The sequence below is a fragment of the Rhinatrema bivittatum genome, chromosome 7, assembly GCF_901001135.1.
Source record: "Rhinatrema bivittatum chromosome 7, aRhiBiv1.1, whole genome shotgun sequence".
Classification (NCBI taxonomy): Eukaryota; Metazoa; Chordata; class Amphibia; order Gymnophiona; family Rhinatrematidae; genus Rhinatrema; species Rhinatrema bivittatum.
In genome coordinates this window covers 134255069-134278559 of record NC_042621.1, presented here as the reverse complement: position 1 = coordinate 134278559, position 23491 = coordinate 134255069, and the positions used below count along the sequence as shown (strand labels likewise).

Below are 23491 nucleotides of genomic sequence, written 5' to 3'. Positions count from 1 at the left end.
AATGGTAGAAAATCAGCAGGATTTTTCCACAGATTTTTCTTCTATTTTTGATACGATGAATACTGAAAAATTCCCAGGAAAAGTAAAAACTGAAAATGAAGGTCCCTAGGCATCTTCCAGAGCTTTTGGGAGAAGATTCACAAAGTCTTGGATGTTCTCTGAGTTCTGCAACTGTCTGTGAACCTTTTTGATTGTTAACTTTGGCATCTTAGCACTTCATTTACAGTTTCTCTAATCAGATATTCGGCAACAAACTTTTTTTTTTATTCCCTCATTGGTGCTCATGGGCCAAGGATGTATGTATATTTTTATTGCATCTTGCTGTTGAAGAAAAATGTCTTGATTTCACTTTGATTTTCGTAATCATGACAAGTGCAAAAGATGCATTCACATGCCCATCGTGTTATATTTCACTGTTTTTAAGTGTTTGAGTAAGGTCCACTAAATCTTTTTGGCTGTGGCACCTAAAAAGAATGTCACTGAGAAAATTTATGCCTGGAAGAAGAGGCATCAATCCTGAGTTTAGCAAGAAATTGACCACAAGGCCCATGGAATTGACCATGGTTGTGCTGGTGGCCAGACCTTACTGTTTGCAGCCTCCTTGGTGTCTTGCTCTGAGAATAAACACTTGTTTAGCCAAGTTTTAATCTATCCACTCAAGTCTTGAAGGCTTGAAAGTTGAGCCAAAATGAATGTGTTGATTCAAGAGCAGAGGTGTCAGTGCCCAGCTCTAAGAGATCAGATATTCTTCAAAAGTGGCTGTGCTACCTCAACCTCCCTCTCTAAGACCACACTACACTGATCTTCCTAGGGCCAGTTAAATGGATTTGAATCATCTAAACACCCCCCCCCCCCCCCCCCCCCCAAAAAAAATTGCATTTGACCAGTTGCCTAAGAGGCTTGTTCTAGTGCTGTGTACAGTAGTTTCCCAGGCTGAATTATACAGAATGATCACTGAAGCACTTGATTGGCATGCTAGAGTTATCTAAGTTCAGGGTGTGGGCATGACCAGTGGACCTACCTCTTGGTGCAGCTCTATATCTACCAAACACACTGGCTCAGCACAAACAAAAGTAAGCACAATGTCACTGGATCCATATTGAAAAGTAATGATATGCTAAAATAATAAAGATTAAGACTTAGTCTAAGCCTGTTTCTGCCATCTTTCTTGCTTATATTCCTCTCTATTTAGATGCTTTTTCCTGCTGGGAGTATTCCTGCAACCTTACCATAGCACAATATGAAGTGTTCCTGAGAGATTTAAAATCTCCCACTTCACTGTGTTGCTTGTAGTTCCCTATCCTATTTTGTCAGTATCCAACAAATTGATCATCTAATGGATATCATACCAAACTCATTGGTGTACAGTAGCTTTCAGAACACTTGTTTTCCAGTCTAAGGAAACTAACACTGAAACCTAAATTAATGCAGCTTTGCAGTTCCATTGTATATTGTAGGTGATAGTTTGCTTCAGGGCTTTTTCTCTACTGGTATTTGAGGATACTTGGCACCTTTTTACCATCTGCATTGGCTCCTATGAAATGATAGGGAGGTATTGTATTAAGGAGCAGATTTAGTTTTATACACTTTTTTTTTTTTTTTAAATCAGTGGTTTACAAAACTAAAAACCATAGATACAAATAAAATATCCATTAAAAATCCTAATCTCACACAATAACAAAAAAATAAACAAATACCAATAGTTCAACTTAAAACACTAAACCAGTAAAATGGGGGGGAAAAAACACAGCGTTTACACTACAAGCCAAATCGAGCTAGCTTTGCTCAACCAAAGATAATTCATGTCCTCATGCAACAAGCAATCAGACACTAAAAGCCTGATTAAAAATCCATGTCTTAATAGCTTTATGGAACCTGAGAGTTTTTATTTCCTGATGAATACCCAGACTCAAGGCTTTCTAAAATGGACCCAAATAAATAAACAGCATCCTGATGGGTGAATTCAAGGCTCATTTTTTAGGACCTGGAACTTACAATAAATCCTGCGGGAAAAGAGCAAAGGCCTCTAGATATGAAATTAAAAGAGAAAAAAAAAGGTTAATGAATTTAAGACAGGGAGCCAATGCAGTTCTATCAAACAATGAGTGACATAATTGAATCTCTTCAAACAAAATAGAATTTCAATGTTTGGACCACTTGAAGTCTTCAAATAGACAATACCAGAAGACCCACTAGAGGACTGTTACTGTAGTCTATTTAAAATGAAAGCATGAGTAAGAGATTGCAGGTCAGACTTTGATAAAAATGGTTGTAATATAATGTAAAACACTAAGTAGTGATTGAATATGATTAGATATAATAAGACCATTGTCAAGATATATGCCCAAAACTGTAATTACCTCATGGATTAGAATTTTAACCTCTGCCATCACAAAGGGAATTTAACAAAGTGGAATTCATTCTAGATGCTGAGGGTTAACTTTAATTTTCCCAGGACAAGCAGGATGATAATCCTCACATATGGGTGACATCACTGGACGGAGCCCTATCACGGAAAACTTTCCGTCAAAATTTCTAGAAACTTTTGACTGCACACTGAGCCCACTGAGCATGCCATTATCCCTCGAGCCACAGGGTCTCCCTTCAGTCTTCTTTTTTCCGCGCTGCAGTTAGCTTCATGGTTAAGGAGCCCTGTGTGGTACTTAACACATTTTTTCCTCAAGGAAACAAATTAAAAAATTTTTCCCTTTCATAGGGGTCTCCCGTTTTTACATCGATCGGTGAGTAAAACCCTTTTCTGCTCGATACCGTTCCATCGGGTTTTGTTACCAGAAGGTCGGCTGTCCGGCCTTCAATCACTTCTTGATAATGGCAACCGGGTTCAAAAAATGCCCGAATTGTCCTCGGACAATGTCAATTATTAACACCATGTCGAGTGTGTACTTTGTTTAGGCCCAGGACATAGCATATCTGCATGCCCTCAATGCACCGAAATGACAACTAAAGGCAGATGGGCTTGTCTGGAAAAAATAGAAAGCCTTTTCCATATCCAACTTCTTCCATTGACCTTGACATCAACACAGTCATCACTGGCAGGAGCGGCTAAAAAAAGTCATAAAAACCAAGCGGCATGAAGGAAGTGGTGACTACCCATCCTCGACGCCATCACAGTCCTCGATAAAATCGACGTCGGTGTTAGAAAAGAAAGGCACTGAGAGAAGCATCGGTACCAACCATCAGACTTCCATGCTCGATTCCCGGAACAGATCCAATTACCATCGAGCTACCACCGAAGAGAGCTCGGGCAGATGCCCTCGATGCCTCTTAGTCCAAGGCAATCCCCACCGATATCGGTGCTGGGTTCTTCAGGCTTCCAAGACTACTGTTGCCCGCTGGTTAAAAAGCGCAATTGCTTCCGCATACATTGGGTGCGGACGGCCTATACCGGATGGCTTAAGGCTCACTCTCTCTTCGTTCTCAGGCGGCATCATGGGCTGAAAGTCAGTTTGTGTCTCCCCAAGAGATTTGCAGGGCGGCCACTTGGAAGTCCTTGCACACATTCGCTCGACATTATTGGTTAGATATCCGTGATCCTTAGGCAGATTCTTTTGGTAGCACTGTGATTCGAGCAGGACTCTCTGGGTCTCACCCCATTTAAGGCGGCTCGGGTACATCCCAGCAGTCTGGACTGATCCTGGTACGTACAGGGAAAGGAAAATTAGTTTCTTACCTGATAATTTTCGTTCCTGTAGTACCTAGGATCAATCCAGATGCCTGCCCAAGTCTGTTTGCTACTGGAGAGTCCGCTCATATTTCTTTCTGTTCCTTTGTCTCCTTACAGTTCCTGCAGCTGCAGAGTATCGGAATACGTGTTGATGCGCAGTTTCAGGCAAGTTATACAGGGTTTTCTATTCTCATATAGGGAGACAAGTTTGTTTGTGTTTTCAGAGCACCAGGCCTACTTGATTTAGTCTTTGGTTGAGATAAAGGAGTTTACTATTCAGCAGGAGTGGATGTTTCTATGATTCATTCTGCTTTGATATTCTTTATACTGAGGGATCGCAGGTGGCACACCAGTATATCTAGGGGGTGCTTTTCAGCTTTTCTCTGACTCCATCTGCTGGACGGGAGGCATAACCCAGCAGTCTGGACTGATCCTAGGTACTACATGAACGAAAATTATCAGGTAAGAAACTAATTTTCCTATAGGTGGAAATCAGTTGGTTGGTGATAGGGAATTGGAGGAAATAAGGTCTTTTTTTTTTTTTTTTAATAGAGAATTTATTCTAGGTGGTTCTGCCAGGGTGGTGAGACGCTGGGAGGACAAGGGGTGCAGCAGAATGGAACATTTCTGGAGTGGGATGAATTTGAGAAGCTTCCAGGAGCTACAGTTGTCTTTTCATTTTAGATTTGTCAGACTACTACTTTTTATTTGCAAGTCATTCATTTTATGTCACGAAAGGTAGTAAAGGGGAGTTTGGGACAGGAAATCTCTTTGAATGGTTTTGCGACAACTCATTTAGTTATGAAAGGAATTTCTAGAATATATCGTCTTTTAAACAAAGACCTTAAACCACCACCCTCTCATATTGGGAGGAGAAATAGCCTAGTGGTTAGAGCAGTGGACTGTGAACCAGGAGACCAGGGTTCAAGTCCTGCTGCCACTCCTTGTGACCTTGGGCAAGTCACTTTACCCTTCATTGCCTCAGGTACAAAAACTTAGAGTGTAAGCCCTCTGGGGATAGGGAACTACCTACAGTACCTGAATGTAAACCAGTGTGATATCTCAATTGAGATCAAATGTTGGTATATAAAAATAATAAATAAATAAATAAATATTGATTTGGGAGAAAGACTTGGGCTGTGAATTGGGGGACAAGCAGTGGGATTTGTTTTATTTCTGTTCGAGTTCTATTTCAGTGACCTTAGTAGAAAACAGTTATTAAATGCTATACAGATGGCACCTCACGCCAGCCAGACTGCATTTGTTGTACTGCTGTCGAAAATGTGGTAGGGTCCACACTTTTTTTTACATATGTGATGGGATAGCAAATGTTGCTTACCTGTAACAGGTGTTCTCACAGGACAGCAGGATGTTAGTCCTCACAAATGGGTGACATCACAGGATGGAGCCCTGTACAGAAAACGTTTCTGTCAGTTTCCACAAAGCTTTGACTGACACTGGCACACTGAGTGCACTGAGCATGCTCAGCCTGCAGTTATCCCTGTGAGCCACAGGTGTCTCCCTCAGTCTCGTCTTATAGCTAAAAGCACAAGCGAAACTAAAAAAAAAACACGTGAAAACGTATAGAGACCCAACTCCGCGTGGTGGCAGGTTGGTTTCGTGAGGACTAACATCCTGCTGTCCTGTGAGAACACCTGTTACAGGTAAGCAACATTTGCTTTCTCACAGGACAAGCAGGATGGTAGTCCTCACAAATGGGTGATTACCGAGCTGAGGATGCCCGAGAGTGCACCAAATGCACCCAAGACGCGTGAAGGGCGCGATGACGTGGGTGGAGTTTGGAACGGAGGGCATCCTGAAATCCTTAAAGGGTTGGTGGAAGGATTTTGGGTAGTTAACCCGAAAGGAATAGAAGTAGACGGACTGGCCAAACATGGAGCATGCCGGCTAGTCGTATCTAAGCAATAATAGACTGCAAAGGTATGGAGAGAACTCCAGGTTGCAGCCTGATAATATGTGTACAAGCAGCAGCGGCCGAAGGGAAGCTATTAAGGCTGAGGCAGATGCAACAGAGTGTGGTTACACACAGTGTTGTAGTGAGATGCCTGCTGGTTGGTAGGAAAAAGATACAGACCGTTTATTAGGAGGAATAGGTCTGTTTGCCCACTGGCACTCGCAGCTTGACTCTTGCCACAGAAGGAAAGAGTTAGGTGGAATTCCTATGGAATGTAGTGCAAGCTAGATAGAATGCAAGCGTAGCCTTTCTGTCCAAGAATGGAAAGAATCCTCTCGCTCTGGTGAGAGAGAGGTGTTGGAAAAAATGGGCAGAGTCTATCCTGAGTAAGGTGAGATGCAACGTCTACCTTAAGAAGATAGAAATTTGAACACGTGAAAACCACTCAGTGACTGAGGAACGCAGGGTCAGATGAGTATGTAACTAGAAGTGTGCAACTCATTGACACTGCTGGCAGAAATGACATTTATGAGGGAAGAATTTCCCATGCCAAACTGTGAAATGAGAGGAATGGAAAGGCTCGAATGGAGAACGTATGAAACTTATAAGCATGAAATATATATTCCATTCTGTGACTAGTGAAAATAGAGGCGGCTTGATCAGTGGAAAATCCATGGTAAGCTGACTCAGAAGGGATGTACTGTAAATCGGGTATCCTCATTCCCAAACGATACACTAATTGGAACAGAGGTGTACGTATGTGGAGGATGTTTGGGGAGCAGAATCCGAGGGAGTAAGAGAGAGTGGTGTGGAAAAAGAAAAAAGGGTAATACTCTTTTGTATGCGTCATGTGGTAAATCTTGCCATTTTGAATGGTAGGATTTATGTGTGGAAGGTTTTGTGACGCTACCAGAAACCTGAGAACATCATTTAGTCTACGATTTGGGACTGACTGGTGAGAAGGTAGATTGGTTACTGGTGTGATAGATTGAGAAGTATGGGAAGCATACTGGTCTCGGTCAGGGCGAGGGTTAGAGGAATAGTGAACCCCGACCCGGTTCAACATTAGAAGAGTGCTGGTTATGAGAGGCAGCAGAAGAGATATATTTAAGAGGCCCTTGATGGAAGAAAGGCATCTATGGGAACGCATTGGAAACATGTATAGGGAGTAGAATCTGTGCACCGTATGGTTCGATTCAGACGCAGAGGGCAAGTTTGGTTGACCTCAGCGTTAGAAGATTTTTCCCTTTACACATGTAGTCGGAGACCATTCGAGAGGATAGAAACCTACATGGAGAAGGTCTGCTAGTGCGTTCAGAAAATCTCTTAGATGAGTGGCCCGAGGATGCATGAAGTGAGCAAGGGCCAAGGATAGAGCTGCGCAGCTTCTCAGCAGGGCAGCTAAAGTAATGTGTGCTTGTGTGTTAGAAAGCACATTGTCCCTATGCTGTCTGTCTGTATGCACAAAGGTTTGTTGCAGAGGCAGTATTGGAAGGCATAAGGGTATAACTCATGGCTACAAGCTTCAGGAAGTTTATGAGAAAACTGTGCCTGGAGTGGATAGACGCATATAGGGTTGGGAAGCTTTTAGGGCAAACTTTACAACCCTGAGTAAATGTGCGCATGAGCAGAATCAGACTAGCTTTTGGTTCTAGATTTGGAATATGAATGAGGGACGAAAGCGGTTGCACAGCTTAGACCCACTAATATTGGAATTTCACTGAATATAACCCATAGCAGTTTTCTATGAGGAAAGTGCATAGTGAAAAAACCCCATGGCCCGACAATGGAGAATTGAAGGCCTGAGGTAATAGAAGATGCACGCAGGGACATGTAAAAATTTATTAGAATGTCTGTGTGTATGCTGGACAGGAAGGTCTTTATGACTGTGGTGTCCAGAAGTGTTGTATAAGGGATTTATTGCAGTGACAGTAATCCCAGTTAGGAAATGCATAGTGAGTCATGAAGTTAGAGCTCCTTGCATGGACTGACTGTGGTTGTGCAGTTGTCCATGCAAGGAAAAGAGTGAATGATGTTGCAGTCCGCAAAGAAACAGCATTCACCAATAGTGATTCAATGAAATACTTCGGCTGCCGAAGCTGATGCCAGTGGCAGAACATCGAAGACACCGATGGGGAACGACGTGGGTGTTGAGGGCATCGATATATGGGGGCGGGCGGCGACGTCCTCAGTGGCATAGCCACGGGCATCGACAGTATGGCCACAGACGTTGACAGTATCGATTGGACTGACTTGGGTAGCAAATGTGTACGTGGAATCGGCGCCACGGACAGGGGTGTCGATGGCACCGATGGAATCTATGTTGGCATGGACCCCATGGATGGAAGGTACACTGACATCGATGGAATTCATTTTGGCATCGATGCCAGCCATGAAATTGGCATTGGCATCGATGGCATCCATGGAAAAGGTATAGGCATGGATGCCTATCGATTGGGATCAACCCGGCATGGATGCCCATCAATGGAAAGGCTCTGGACCTAGATGGCATCCATAATTTAAGGAATGGCATCGAGGAAAGTGACCCTGGCATCGATGGAAGTGTCCCGGGCAACGGTGGCATCGACCCGAGTATGGATGACAGCGACAAGACAAGGTGTGCGTCGAGGGCATTCACCCGGGTAAGGCAGCACCGAAGGAGCCCAAGGAAAAAACAACGCGAAGGAGTAAAAAACCTGGCAGCACTGATAAAAACGATGCAGGGAGGATGGCATCAGGGTACCGCGGGGGAGGGGTACTGATGGCACCTAAAAATCCAGGGCGGTCTGAGGAGGGGTACCTATGGTAGCAATGGGGCATCGACTGCGCGAGGGTACCGGGGAACAAAGGACCCGAAACTAAAGGGGCCCTGGTGGCAACGGAAACCGTTTAAGTCCCTGTCCCACTAGCGCTAATAACCAAGCAGAGTGTCACAGAGAGACACTCGCAGGCTATGTGTAGCTAACTGAAAAAATAGGGAGAGGGAAGGCCTCAGTCTGTTAGCAGGCCAGAAGGTGACAAGAACCGACCGAAAAAATAAGTCAAAGTACTCACTGAGCGTCGTAAAAACGTACGCGGAGGGAGACCCGTGCAGGGAAAAGTGTCTGAAGTAAAAAGTAAAGTTTTTCCATGAGGAAAAAAGTTAAAATTTCCTCACAGAGCTCCAACCGCTATGCTTACTGCAGAGGGGAAAAAAGAAGACTGAGGGAGACACCTGTGGCTCACAGGGATAATTGCAGGTTGAGCATGCTCAGTGTGCCTGTGTCTGTCAAAGCTTTGTGGAAACTTTGACAGAAAAGTTTTCCGTACAGGGCTCCATCTTGTGATGTCACCCATTTGTGAGGACTACCATCCTGCTTGTCCTGTGAGAATGCCCTTTCACTTCTGCTTTTTGGGTTGATATTGCAAGGATGATGGGGGAGATTGTGGGGGCTAGGGTACCTAAAGATCCTTTGTTTTTTTCTGTTGAATACCTGTCCCTGATTATGATCCAGAGGTAATTTCACTCTTCTTTCCAAATAATTCTGGCAGCTAGAGGGGAAATAGCATATTTCTGGAAGAACTGTTCTGTCCCGCCTATTCAGAGTCACTCGGAGGTTGACCCAGATTTACCATTTAAACAGGTTTACCACTATGAAATGGAAACAGCTCCCTAAATTTGAGAAATTATGGCATCGATATGTACTTTGGCAACAGAAGTGTTCTGCTACAGGCCTATGATTTCCATGGGTGTGGAGTAACGTTATGTATTATGTCTTGGGGAGGGGGGGTGGAGGTGAAAATATAAATTATGGAAGCGCTCAGGATTTTTACCTATGCCTTCCTTCTTTAGTTGGGTGATATGAATGGTCATTTAGTTTCCAGACATTAGGCTTTGGTAGGGACTGTTCAATATACAAACTGGATGACAAGTTTGGTACTAATGTGGATTCTTGAACTGTTTTATATGCAGTTGTAAGTGTGTGTTCTAATAACCCTCCTTTTGAAAAAAAATTTTTGAGGAGGGGTGTAACAAACAAGTCAGCAGTAATTGACTATAGAAGTTTAACATCTTTATGATATTGTATGTTGGCAATATTTTGCTGTTCTTGTTATATTGTTACATGTGTGTGGGTTTTTTTGTTTTTGTTTTGGGCAACCTGTTTTGCTGAATAAACATTAAATTGAAAAATAAAATTGCTGCCATGGCTAGTAAGATTAAAAGTGTAGAATGTCTTCTATCAACAGTCTGTAATAGTTAATCTTGTGCTGCCAACATAACTTCTGTGCTGTACCCTGCCTGAAATACCAATTGAAATTATTTAAATCATTAAATTAAATAAGCAGAGATGACATCACAACTTTCCCAGTAAGTTTGGCCATAAATGGCTAGGTAGCTGTAGGTCTGTAGTTAGCACATACCATCAGATCTAAACTATGCTCCTATAAGATGAGGATTTGGTCCACTGATTTAGGGACCAAACCTTCCTGTAACAATTCTGATGATTATGCATTTCCTGTCCCAGCAAAGTCTTCCGGAGAAATGGGGAACAAGGGTCAAGCAGACAACTGATAGCTCGGTTTGCCAGAATCTACTGACAGTTTTAGCAGACAGTGTAGAATCATTACAGTCCAAATCAATCTAAATGGATGTTAGAATCCCTGACCACTATTCTAGGTAAAGCTCAAAGCCAGAAAGGAAACAAATTTGCTTAACTATTATTCTCTCTACATTTAATTCCACATGGTTGGTAAACAGTTAGTGATATCCAGAGCCTGTTTCTTACATGTTATCAGTAGACCTTCCATATTAAGGGGCCCACCCATTCTAATCTAGTCAAACTGACAGTTTGCCCTCTTAATCACTGCCGCCACCTTCCTTTTACCCAGACAGGGACACTCCAGGAAAAACATAACCAGCTTTTGTCCAAGGGAATAATAGCTGGTTTAGTCTAATTATTCATGGAAAATCATGGATTTTATTACATGCTGCATGTGCATTAATTAGTACACATTTAAAGTCAGACAATGACTGTTTAACCTGGGTTAAAGAAGACTTTGGGATCTCAAGTAACTGGAGCATTAACACCAGGTTTTCGTTCTGCATGTTTCCCTCTATGCCAGTGGTTCTCAACCTTTTTTTGGCCGGGACACACCTGACAGATGGTTCTGACATGTGTGACACACTGAACATGTGACCATCACGGGGCTAAATGTAAACATGCACTCTGCATCCACAGGACTCCCCTCAATCCCCAGTAATGAGTGCAGAGCAGATCTACGGAATTACCCTGTACAACTCGCCATACAAAAAAAGATATTCTGGTTCTGATGACATCCCAGTAAAAGTAAAACAAACTCCTTTTACTACCAGGCAAAATAGCCTTCCTTATGAAAAGACAGTAATTTACCACTAATGCATATTCTATTGAGAAAACACAACAAATAAGATTGATACAAATGCCTACATGCTAGTAAAATACCTCACCTTGGTCACACACCCTTCACCAAGTACAGAAAAACCACAAATTATAAATATGGAGACAGAAACTGGAATGGAAAACCAAAAAAGCCACTCTGCATGCAGTGCGAACCTGGAGAAATGGAAAGAGAAATATAGCACCTAACATAATCCCAGGATCTGCAATAATGCACACAAACTAACCCGCACAAAGTTACACCGGTATTATGGAACACACTAAAACAGGTGTACCTAAAAATGTTGGTAAAAAAAACTTTAAATAAAAAAAAAAAGTAACCTATCTAAGAAATACAACTATTAAACCAGGCCCTAAACACGAAAACATTTCCTAGCGTGTAGCAGATGGACTCAAAACAAGTGGGTATAGTGTGCTCGTGCTAGCAGTTGGAGACGGATCTGACGTCAGCATGGGTACATATACCCCCACAGGAAGTGAAGCAATTCGGTAATTTCCGTCTCCAAAGCAGTTTGGAGCTCCTTCACGCTCGCTGAGCGTTCTTCCAAATTCTAACTACTAAATTCACGTTTCCTGAAAGGAGTCAAACACATTCGTCCGCCACTGAAGTGGCCCATACCTCTGTGGAACCTCAACCTAGTTTTGGACTTTCTAGCGGGACACGCCTTCCGACCACTTCGAGGCCTATCCCTCCGTTTGTTAACCTTGAAGATGGTGTTCCTGCTGGCTGTTTGCTCCGCACGCCGTGTCTCCGAGCTACAAGCACTGTCTTGCCGAGATCCGTTTCACCGAATCACGCCAGAAGCCATCCATCTTCGCACAGTTCCTTCCTTCTTACCCAAAGTAGTCTCGCACTTCCACCTCAACCAAACCATCTCTTTACCTACCACAGACGGTTTGAAGAAGTCAGAAGAAGGTCGAGTTCTACGCCATCTCGACATAGGCAGGCTACTGCCCAGATACCTGGAAGTGTCCGAAGCAATACGAAAGACGGACCATCTGTTTGTTCTACACAGCTGGAAGAAGCAAGGGGAAGCGGCCTCAAGGGCAACTATCGCCCGCTGGGTCAAAGAAATTATCAAGGCAGCCTACGTAGACGCGGGTAAACCACTGCCTCTACAGGTCAAGGCTCACTCTACCAGAGTGCAAGCGGCCTCTTGGGCAGAAACACGGATGCTGTCGCCTGCTGAGATATGTAAAGCGGCAACGTGGTCCTCCCTCCATACCTTCTCCAGATTCTACCGTCTGGATGTCCAGGCCAGGGAGGACACCGCATTCGCGAGGGCAATCCTACACGGACCGCGGGCAGCCTCCCGCCCAGTCCAGGAGTAGCTTTTGTACATCCCACTTGTTTTGAGTCCATCTGCTACACGCTAGGAAATGTAGAGATTACTTACCTGATGATCTCGTTTTCCTTAGTGTATGCAGATGGACTCAGCATCCCACCCGGCTGCCGGTATACATGGGATTTCACAGGCTCAAGGTAAGCCATGTTTTATTACATAGGGCATCCACTCTGCAGGGTGTCGACGCCTTCCGGTTGAGAATCCTGGCGGTCTCCAGCTACCATCAACCGGTCAGGGTAATCCTGTTTAATCGATCGGTCAGTACTCGTATAGCTATGACAGCTTTGCAAGGAAGATTACTGAATTGCTTCACTTCCTGTGGGGGTATATGTACCCGTGCTGACGTCAGATCCGTCTCCAACTGCTAGTACGAGCACACTATACCCACTTGTTTTGAGTCCATCTGCATACACTAAGGAAAACGAGATTATCAGGTAAGTAATCTCTACATTTCCTATTGGGAAAACAGAATAAGCCAAGCTGCTATAGAGCCCCACACAGAAATAATTATAAAGCTATACTGAAAATGTTACAAAACAGCTGCTAAACAGAATATCCAACAATTAAAAACTCATAAAAATGATTAAAACATGTCCAAATACCAATAAAATATTTCAAAACAGCAGACATCGCATAATACCCGATAATTAAAATGGCAGTCAATCAAGAAAAATAAATTTAAAAAGCCACCTTTACTTACACTCTCCAGCAACTCTCCTACTCCTTTCCCTTCCAGGCCAATAGCACTCACCAGAAACAGCAAGGGCTGCTGAAGCTCTGTCCTCAGTCCTCTTCCTTAGTGCCCACAACCCACACACACCTCCAATTAGACCCCACGACCAGTCTCTGTCTCTCTCTCTCTCACTCTCACACTCACACTCACTCACACACACACACACACACACACACACACACACACACACACTCTCTTATATACAAGTTCTTGATCAGACACAAATGCTCTAGCACCCATTCACACCAGCTCTTACCCAGGCTTCCATTCATACCTACCCACACAAGCTCTCACCCAGGCTTCCACCCACAGACACGCCAGCTCTCACCCAGGCGCCCATTCACACCCACAGACACGCCAGCTCTCACCCAGGCGCCCATTCACACCCACAGACACGCCAGCTCTCACCCAGGCGCCCATTCACACCCACAGACATGCCAGCTCTCACCCAGGCGCCCATTCACACCCACAGACACGCCAGCTCTCACCAAAAATGTATTCTTTCTTCACTGCAGAGATGGGCTCCAGTTCTGCCGTGGCTTTCCTCCGGTGGGCCTTCTTTTTGAGCCACCACGGGAATGGGCTCCCGTGGTGGCCTAGGTTGGGGTCAGGTTTCCTCTTCGCCGCCATGGCCTGTGGCGACCTTGCTTCGTCAGGGTCGGGTTTCCTCTTCGCTGCCACGGGGATGGGCTCCCGTGGTAGCCTCGGTCGGGGTCGGGTTTCCTCTTCGCCGCCACGGGCTCTGGCGGCCTTGCTTCATTGGCGTCTGGTTTCCTCTTCGCCGCCACGGGCTGTGGCAGCCTTGTTTCGTCGGAGTTTGAAACTATTTCTCCCATCCCACCCCTGCGCTAGGCGATGCCTGCCTCACCGGCCAATCAAAGGCTTCCTCCCGTCTTCTACCTACTCCCACTGATAGGTAGAAGAGAGGAGGTATCTGATTGGCCTGCGTGGGGGCAGGCAGAATGAAGGAGGCTTCCCATTGGGCAATGGGGGTAGGAAGAAAGACTTCCAATTGGCCCGCAGGGGCTGGAAAAAGGGAGAAGGGAAGCGCAACGGGCAGTGGGACACCGGGAGACACGACACACCGGTTGAGAAGCGCTGCTCTATACAACACACACAAAATAAGTAAAGTAAAATTTCAATGTCTTGCAACCAAGACACACATTGTTCTTCACTTGCCAATAGCAAGCGCAAGATAAAAGGCTTATAGGGTCTCTTAGGGTTGCTTTGGTTTCTACTCTAACTTTACTTAAACTGCTGGCACCTTACCTGCTGATTATAGGACATTGGGTGGACATGCAGAAAGTGGGGCACACACTCAGGTTCCAGTTTCTCTGACTCACTGCTCGAGGTGCTTCATTGGTAAGTGTGGCTTTTATATGGTCTGGTACTACTCTGGCTAGATTCTCCCAATCTCGTTACTTCAACCGATGTTTGTTTATTTTATAGCATCTGCACAGCCCAGTTGAATTCCCATATTTGGGTAAGACCTTGGGGAGTGCAATGAGAGCAAAAAAATGGGAGGAGCAGTTATTATGAGAAAAAAGGGAAGTAAGATTAACATTTGAATGTTTTTGTGGAATTAAAGCCTTCAGTTAATATATTTAACATCTTGAGCCTGTAGCAATGTACCTTAAAAAAAAAAAATTCTGTTGTCAGCTCTATACATTGTCTCATCTTAATTTTTATTTTCCCTTGGGCAGGGTGGTAGGAGGGAGTCTTTGCCCAGAATACCCTTTTTCTCCTGATGAAGGCAACAGGTGTCAAGTATCTGAGGGCTTAAAGGTGCCTGCTAAAGGAGGGATGTGGAGATTCAGCCAGGCTGATCCTGGCCCAGGATTGCTTACAACTTAATTGGATATGTGGGTGTGGCATATGTTGAGACATTCAACATAAAGGAACCCTATTAATACTTCTTCACTAATGTGTAATATTCAATGCAAAAGAAGTAAAGAGGGTGATACATGGGTGAAGAAGGCCAGAAGTTAGACAAGAATAACCTATAGAAACCCAAGATGATAAATTACAAAGCAGTTTGAGGGGAATATCTTTTTGGACCAGACCATTGAAATAATGACTTCATAATCAGATACTTTAAAAGGAAATTCAGAACTATCCAAGAATGTAAGACATTTTGAAATTTAAAATGATCAAAATATTCAAACCTAAATTTAATAGGGACATGAGTTTCCTCACTCCTTTTCAATTTTCTCATACTCTTAACACGTCATCCCATTTTTCTTCTTTCCCATGTCACACTACCATTGTAACATGAATCAGTTGTATACACAGGAAACTTTCTTGGCCTTTTACCTGTTTATTCAGTTTTGATCTGATGAAGAGTATATCTTGCAAGCTAGTCACAAAATATCTTTACTACAATGAAAATGTAGCTGTTTTGATTTCCACAAACTATAAAGGTGAGAAATATTCCTTATCGTCTAGGCAGGCCAGTTCACACAAGTGGGTTATACAATACTGCCAGGAGATGGAGAGCAATATTGGTGTTGCATCCAAAGTATCAGGATTATTGGTTAAGAATAGTAACAGCTGCATTAGCAAGTTACCTTCATGCGTATTTGTTTCCCTAGACCGTCAAGGTCCTTGTTAGTTGCTGTCTGAATCCAATACCCCTTTTCCTCTTTTTCCTGCCATTGAAGCAGAGAGCAATGATGGAGTTGCATCAACAGTATGAAGTTTTATTGGTTAAGGGTAGTAACTACCACACCATCAAGTTACCCCCATGCATTCTATTCTTCATTTCCATCCTCTAGTCTTTAGGGATCCACAGTGTTTATCCCATGCCCCTTTGAATTTACACTGTTTTTGTTGTCTTCACAATCTCCCCTGGAAGGGCATGCCAGGCATCCACCACTATCTCAGTGAAATATTTCCTAACATTGGTTTGGAGTCGTCCTCCCTGGCGTTTCTCATTTTGTGATCTCTGTATACAGTTTTTATTTTTTTTTTGGGGTGTTTTTGTCGTCCCCCCCCCCACCCCCCCAATGGAAAAGGTTTGTCAATTGTGCATCATTAAAACCTTTCAGGTATCGAAAGGTCTTTAAAATACAAACAAAAAGGGCAGGAAAAGTGGACAAAAATTCCTGCAACAAAAATGGCAGGCACAACCAAAAGGAAATAGGTTTTTTTTTAAATGGGGGGAAAAAGGCTTCCCCTTTTATCTTACATACCCAGGTCCTAATTCCCAAGACCCAAAGGGTCATTTCCCAAAAGCAAGAAGAAATAACACAGGAGCAGGAACCGTGCCATCCTGCCTCCTGGCAAGGCTAACTAAAAATCCATACCCTCTAGATCAGTGGTTCTCAACCCTGTCCTGGGGACCCCCCAGCCAGTCGGGTTTTCATGATATCCACAATGAATATGCATGAGAGAAAATTTGCATGTTATGGAGGCAGTGTATGCAAATTTTCTCTCATGCATATTCATTGTGGATATCATGAAAACCAGACTGGCTGGGGGGGTCCCCAGGACAGGGTTGAGAACCACTGCTCTAGATGTTCCTCTTTTTATAGTAGTGAGCAGCAACCAACACAGCAGCACACATGGGGGAGCTGTAATCCACTGGGAATGCTTTGTCTCTACTATTTTAATGGTACAGTCTTCTTAGTAGAGAACCAGTAGGGCTCTCTAAGTATACACAATCATATCAATATCTATGATCTATATTTGTCTTCCTATTATATTTAGATTTATTTGTGCTGCCTACTGCATACAGCTAGTTCAGTCCTCACTCTCACTTGGCTTGTGCCAAAAGTGTTGGGAGGCTTGAGGGGAGTTATCAGCTATAGATTTTGCTGCTGCAGGAACTTCTTCCTCTGGAATGGAGAGGCCAGCTGAAGGAGACACCCAAGACAGGGGGAAGTCTCTAGAATATCTTTGAGAGGGAGAGGTGCTTCCTCCCCCCCCCCCCCCATGCCTTTTACCTGTTTCCACAGGAGATAAAGCTATCTCAGACCCCCAGCCTTCATCTCATCCAATGATGCTTGGAATTGAGCCAGCATTCTTCTTTTGGGTGTAACCTCAAGAAGACATCTGGGGTCAAACCAAAAATTTCAGCAGAGGTCTTGCTCCCTGCTCAAGGCCATTCTCTGCCCCTCCGAAGCATGACAAGCACAGGAGGACTGGGGGGGGGCGGTGATCAGGTGGGAGAAGAAGAGGAGGATAGCTGTCTCAGAGGATTCCTTTAGTTACCCTGCTTTTTCTCCAGATGACTCTGCAGAGGTGATTATGGAAGCAGGTGAGATATCGCTGGACTTGGAACTACACTATTTTGCATTTATTACACAGTGATGAATTGCCTGGCCAGTTGTCTTAAATGGTAAAGGCACTAGGAATGGAGGTAGCCAAGGACAGTGACAGTTGCAGAAGAGACCCCATTATGGTCACTTTACAGAAGGCATTCTGTTTCCTTCCTCTTCATGAAGCAGTTCAGGAGCTGATTGATTTGGCGTGGAGTGTACCAGAGGTGAATTTTAATGGGGCCGGGGGGGGGGGGGGGTAGGTTCCTGGCAGACACTTACCCTCTGGAACCTAAGATGAAGATGCACTTCAGTTTCCAAAAGTTGATGTCCTAGTATGTGCTGTCGCCAAGAGAATCACTATTCCAGTGGAAGGTGGAGCAGCATTGAAGGATGCTCAGAATAGAAAGAGCGAAGCTGTCCTGAAGCAAGTCTGCCATGAATTTTCAGGTGTCTCATTGTTACTGCATGGTAGCACGAGCGAGTTCACATTTGACCCAGGACGCCGAGGACATATTGGGCAATGATGGTCCTTACTTAGACCTAGGAGCAGCTTTTTTTAATTTTTATTTTTTTAAAGCAGATGCAGACCATGATTTGGCACATACCATGGTGCAAGGAGTGGCGTCTGTGATAGCAGCTAGACTCCTCCTGTGGTTGCACAACTGGTTGGCAGACATTACCTCTAAGACAAACTTGACCAAGTTACTTTAGAAGAGCCATTTCTTTTGCTTGGGGAACAATTGGAAAAATATGACGACTCGATGGGAGACTCCAAGATTCTGTGCTTACCAGAGGATAGGTAGTTGACACCACACTCCTTTTTCCAGGCAGGTCAGTTTCTGGATTCTCATTTTTACTCCTTCAGAGGTTCAGAAATGCAGAAGTCTTGATACTTTGGGAGGTCTCAATCATTTCAGGTAAAGAAAATTGTGGAAAGGATGGAAACTTTGGGTCTCGAGCTTCCTTTTCCTCGCAATGAGGCTTTGGAGGTAGGCAGACATTTGCCTAAATTTTATTGAAGGTGGACCCATATTACTTCAGATCAGTAGGTCCTGGTTATGATGAACTACAGCTGTGCCCTAGAGTTTAGCCAGTTTCCTGCAGATGCTTTTATGATTTCCCCATGCAACTCGCAAGAAAAAGCCACTGTACAAGCCACTCTGCAGAGGTAACTCAAACTAAGCTGTAATTCCTGTTCCTGCAGGACAAGAAGGATGTTATTCTATTTTGTTATACTCCAAAAAGGAGAGTACTTTTCACCCCATTTAAAAGGATTTAAAAGGAGATGTCAAATTCTTGCAGGTGACCCACTTCAGAATGAAAAGTTTGTAGTCAATTTTAGCAATACAGCATGGAGAGTTTCTCACACTCTCGATCTGATGGGAGTGTATTTACATAGTCCCATACGGGACTATCAGCACTTTCTATGCTTTGTGGTACTCTGTCAGCATTAACAGTTTCAAGCATTGCTGTTGGGAAAAGGTTCTTTGTGCTGTAGCCAATCCAAAGGTGATGGCAGCAGCCTTGTGCAATAAAGGCATCTTGGTCCACCCCTTTTCTAGACAACTATTTATTTATTTAAAAACTTTTCTATACCGGCATTAGTGGGTACATCATACTGGTTCACATTCTAACAAAAAAGGAAGGAAAATACATATAACAGGGATTAGGGATGGGAACATGGAGAACGAAGAGGCCAGGATGGAAAATACAGTACAACAGGATGTTGAAATAGTAAAATAACTATCAGGAATTAATCATATGTGTAACAGCGTACAAAACTCAATACTATATACATGGCTGATTTCGGATGGAAGCAGAAGCTGATTTCAAATGGACTAGTTTGATCAGAGCCAAGTTTGGTGGAAGAAAGTCAGATTGTGTCGAGCAGGGTGGTTCAGCTGCTGCAGGATCTAAGTTGAGTAGTAAATCTCGTCAAAAGCAAGCTTCAAGCATCTCAAGACACTGAAATATTTAGGAGTCATGTTCGAGACTGCTCAATGCAAGGTATTTCTGCTAGAGCATCATATCCAGAAGCTGTGGGGACAGATTTGAGCCCTAAGAGCAAAGGTTTGTTTGCCAATTTGGGATTACCTCCAGACATTGGGATCCATGGCGACTCTAGAGATTGTTCCATGGGCAAGGACACACATGGGACCCCTTCAGAGGATGTTGTCTGTGGAATACTCAGTCTCTGGTACATGATGAAATTATTCCTTCAGACGGTGGTGAAGCAGAATTTGATATGGTGGTTGAAGAGAGATTGACTTCAAAATTCTCGATTAGTTAATAGTCACAACAGATGCAAGTCTCCAGGGTTGGGGAGCCCACTGCCAGTACCTGGTAGGGTAAGGTCAGTGGTCTTTTGAATAGATGTCATGGTCCATCAATCGACTGGAGACTCAAGCCATTCAATTGGCATTAGTAAAGTTTGCAGACCGGATAAGAGAAAAAGCAGTGAAGATCATGTTAGACAATGCCACTGTGGTAGCATACATAAATCAAGAGAATTCAGAATCAACAGGTTTCTCTGGGTGGAGCAATATCTTCGTGTTTTATCAGCAGCTCACATTGCAAGAGTGGCCAATGTTCAGGCAGATTATGTCATTACGCATTAGATCTGAGAGAGTGGCAGCTGGCAGGTGAGGCCTTTCATCTCAGTATCTCTATGGGGTTGCCCTCTTCTAGATCTGATGGCGAACCACCACAATACAAAAGTTCAGCATTTTTTCAGTCTAAGGAACTCCAAAGCCCTTGGGATTGATGTCCTTGTACAGTCGTGGGCAAAGTCAGTTGCTTTTTGTTTTCCCCCATGGCCAGTGATCATCAAGTTACTGCAAAAGATAGCAGCTAGTTCTTCTGGTAACTCCAGATTGGCCACACAGGCTGTAGTTTGCAGATCTACAGCATCTGATAGTCAACAGACCATTGCATTTGCCACTATGAAAAGATCACCTGCATCAAGGACAGATTATTCACAAAAATCTCGATCAGTTTTGTTTTAGTTTGGGCTTGAAAGGGATCAGTTGTTGAGATGTGGTGGTTCTTTGCCCTTAATGAACACTCTGTTATGGGCTCATTTTCTACAAATTCAGCTTATGTCAGAGTCTGGAGGATTTTTGAGAACTGGTACAAAGAGCACTCGTGTCGCTCTATTAAAGCAGATGTGCTTTTAATTTTAGACTTCCTGCAGGAAGATTTGATTAAAGAGTTGGCTCTTAATATGTTCAAAGTGTAGGTGGCTGCCTTGGTCTGTTAGGGCATATTCAAGGTAAACCTCTTTGAATCCAGATGTTTCCAGACTTTTGAGAGCAGTTAACCATATTTTGTCTCCGTGTTTTCTGGTGCCACTTGGGGATTTGAATCTGGTGTTTATTGTTTTTGGCGGATCCCACCTTTTGTCCCCTTAGACAGCTTTCTTTGTTTGCTAACTATGAAAACAATTTTTTCTGGCCGTGAAATGTTTGTCAAGAATTTCCGAATTGCAAGCTTTTTTTGTGTGGAAGCCTTTATTGGTGATAACCAGGAACACAGTTTGAATTAGGATGGTGCCTTTCTTTTTGCTGATGGTGGTTTTGGACTTTCATTTAAATGAATCCATTTCCCTTACCATCTTTTGACAGGTCGCAAAATGAGCAAGATTATCATGTTTTGCACCCCTTGGATATTAGGTCCCAGAAAGCAATGCAGCAGATGGTCTGTTAAAGCCAGGAAACAGATCAAACAAACGGAAGACCAGTCATCTTAGTTGCTGTGATATTTTTATTGTGGAGACAAAGGTTCTACAATATAAAAATCCCAAATGGCCCGACTCTGGCCGAATTTTGCCCGAAATTAGGACTGCATCAGGGGCTTATAGTAATATGAACTGCAATATACAGAATGTAATAGTCTTAGTCTGAGTGTAAGTCTCACTTTAAGTAAGACTTTGATAATGCAGTAACTATTGCGAGAGTTTTTAAACATGGGTACAGTGTTAATACATGCTGTTTTTACAAGAACGCAGTGTCTGAGGTCTTCTATGCATCAGCTTTCACTGCATTCGGATTTGTTGGCCATACTAAAATTATATATTGATTTAAGAATTAGCTGACTCCACTTATTTATAGTGACATCATACGCATCACCAAAGTGATATTGCAACCTTTAATGTAATCATTGGGTTTCACTTAAATTTCAATATTAAATTTATCCTAATGCCACTATTTTAACGCGCTATAAGAAAGAAACAGAAAAGTGCTCTTATCTCAAAAGTTGCAGTACGGTACTTCCACGGACAATCATACAGCTGGTCTCTGATTTCATAACACCCAATGATTATATTAAAGGTTGCAATATCACTTTGGTGATGTGCATGATGTCACTATAAATAAGTGAGGGCAGTTTGTTTTACCAGACTGCACATAAATAAGCACCTATAAATTCCTAGTAAATTAAGTTTCCAAAGTGTGTGGCAGGTAAATTAGCGCACATTCAACTAAAGCACAGGCTGTTTCCTGGGCGGAATTAGTTGGTACCTTTTAGAGACATGTAGAGCTGCGACGTGGCCTTCCTTACATACCTTCTCCAAGCACTATTGTTTGTATGTTGGTGCACAGGAGTACACATCTTTTGCAAGTGCAGTTCTTTTGGAAGCATGGGCAGTTTCCACCCCTCTGGGGAGTAGCTTTGGTACATCCCACTTGTATGGACTGGCCTGCCTAGATAAGGAAGGTAAAATTACCCGATCATTTCCTTTCCTTTCCTTTCCTTTCCTTTTAGGATAGGCAGGCCAATCCACACTCCTGCACAGGGCTGCAGTTGCTCTTTTTTTGGACAGCATATATTTGGAAATCCATTAAAGGTTCTGGTTCATTGAAGATTCTGGGTAAGTGGCAGATTTATTCTTTTTCTGCTGTTCTTACTGGATTTCATTTCTTAATCCTAATGCTTTTAGTCTCTTGGAAGTGTAGGGGGAAAACCAAACAACTTAGGGTTCAGGAAATATTGGTTCTTTCAGTTTAAGTGGTGTTTAGATGTCTACTGGCAGGCTGTCTGTGCAGGACTATATATAGAGTGACATCAGTGAGTCAGTGATCTGTCTCCATCAGCTGGCAGGATTGCATAACCCACTTGGGTGAACTGGCCTGCCTATCCTAAAGAAAAGGAAATTATCAGGTAAGAAGTTATTTCACTGTTCAGATCTATGATTTTGAGATTGCCTCAAGAGCTTCTGCCATAGCCATTGGCACTTTGCAGACTCTCATGACTACAATCTTCAGGCCTTCATGAAGATATAAAAGGCTTGCTACTGTGCTGTGCAGCAGTGGAAGAATGGGAATAATTTGTGTAGATACCATTAGACTACCATGCCACACTTAAGACTTCTCTATAAATTCTGAGGTATAACTGGCATACCAAAGTAATTTAATTTACTAAAAAAGCAGTCTTCCCCCTTTACAATGCTGCTGGAAGTCTTAACTGAAATAACAGGGCTCATGACTTCCTCACTGGGATCAGAAGAGTTCAGTCCCATATAGCTACCCAATCAAAACCATGGTTGAAATTTTGACTGGATCCATGTAAAATAATAATCTAGAAGTCATCTCTGTGTATGTCTGGGGGGGTGGGGGAGCTGATGTTTTTCACTAACAGTTGGTCCATTATAACCACAGACAACTTGGTCTTTCAGATCATAAGGAACAACTATGACTATATCTCTTGATAATCCCTCCAGATTGCCCACCCAAAAGAGCATATTATCTCATCCAAAATCTGCACCACCTCTGATCTGAAATCTCCCTTTTGCTAGCCTGGGTGGTTAAATCTATCACACTACAAGAAAGAACAAGGTTTTTACTTCAAGACGCTCCTGGGCCCCAAAATGGCTGGAGGATTTAGAACCAGCCTTGATTTAAGGGCCTTGAACAATTTGTAGAGACCTGGGCCCTCTATTTTTTTTAAATAGAGGGTATGTATTATGCCAACTGAATCTGAGGTTTGCACCTAAATCACATGAGGTAACTCAGATGTGTAGTAGGGACACTGCATCTCTAGTACCACATACTATCTTTTGACCTTAAATCATCTCTTCAGGTTCTCATCAAATGCCTCTGTGTTGTCATGGCTTCATGTGTACATACCTGAGTAATTG

General features: G+C 43.3%; 1 protein-coding gene across 3 annotated transcripts in view; it reads left to right on the top strand.

The window, feature by feature from the left end:
* Positions 1 to 23491, top strand: part of P4HA1 (prolyl 4-hydroxylase subunit alpha 1) — a 280816-nt gene that overhangs the window by 68387 nt on the left and 188938 nt on the right. The window lies entirely within an intron of this gene.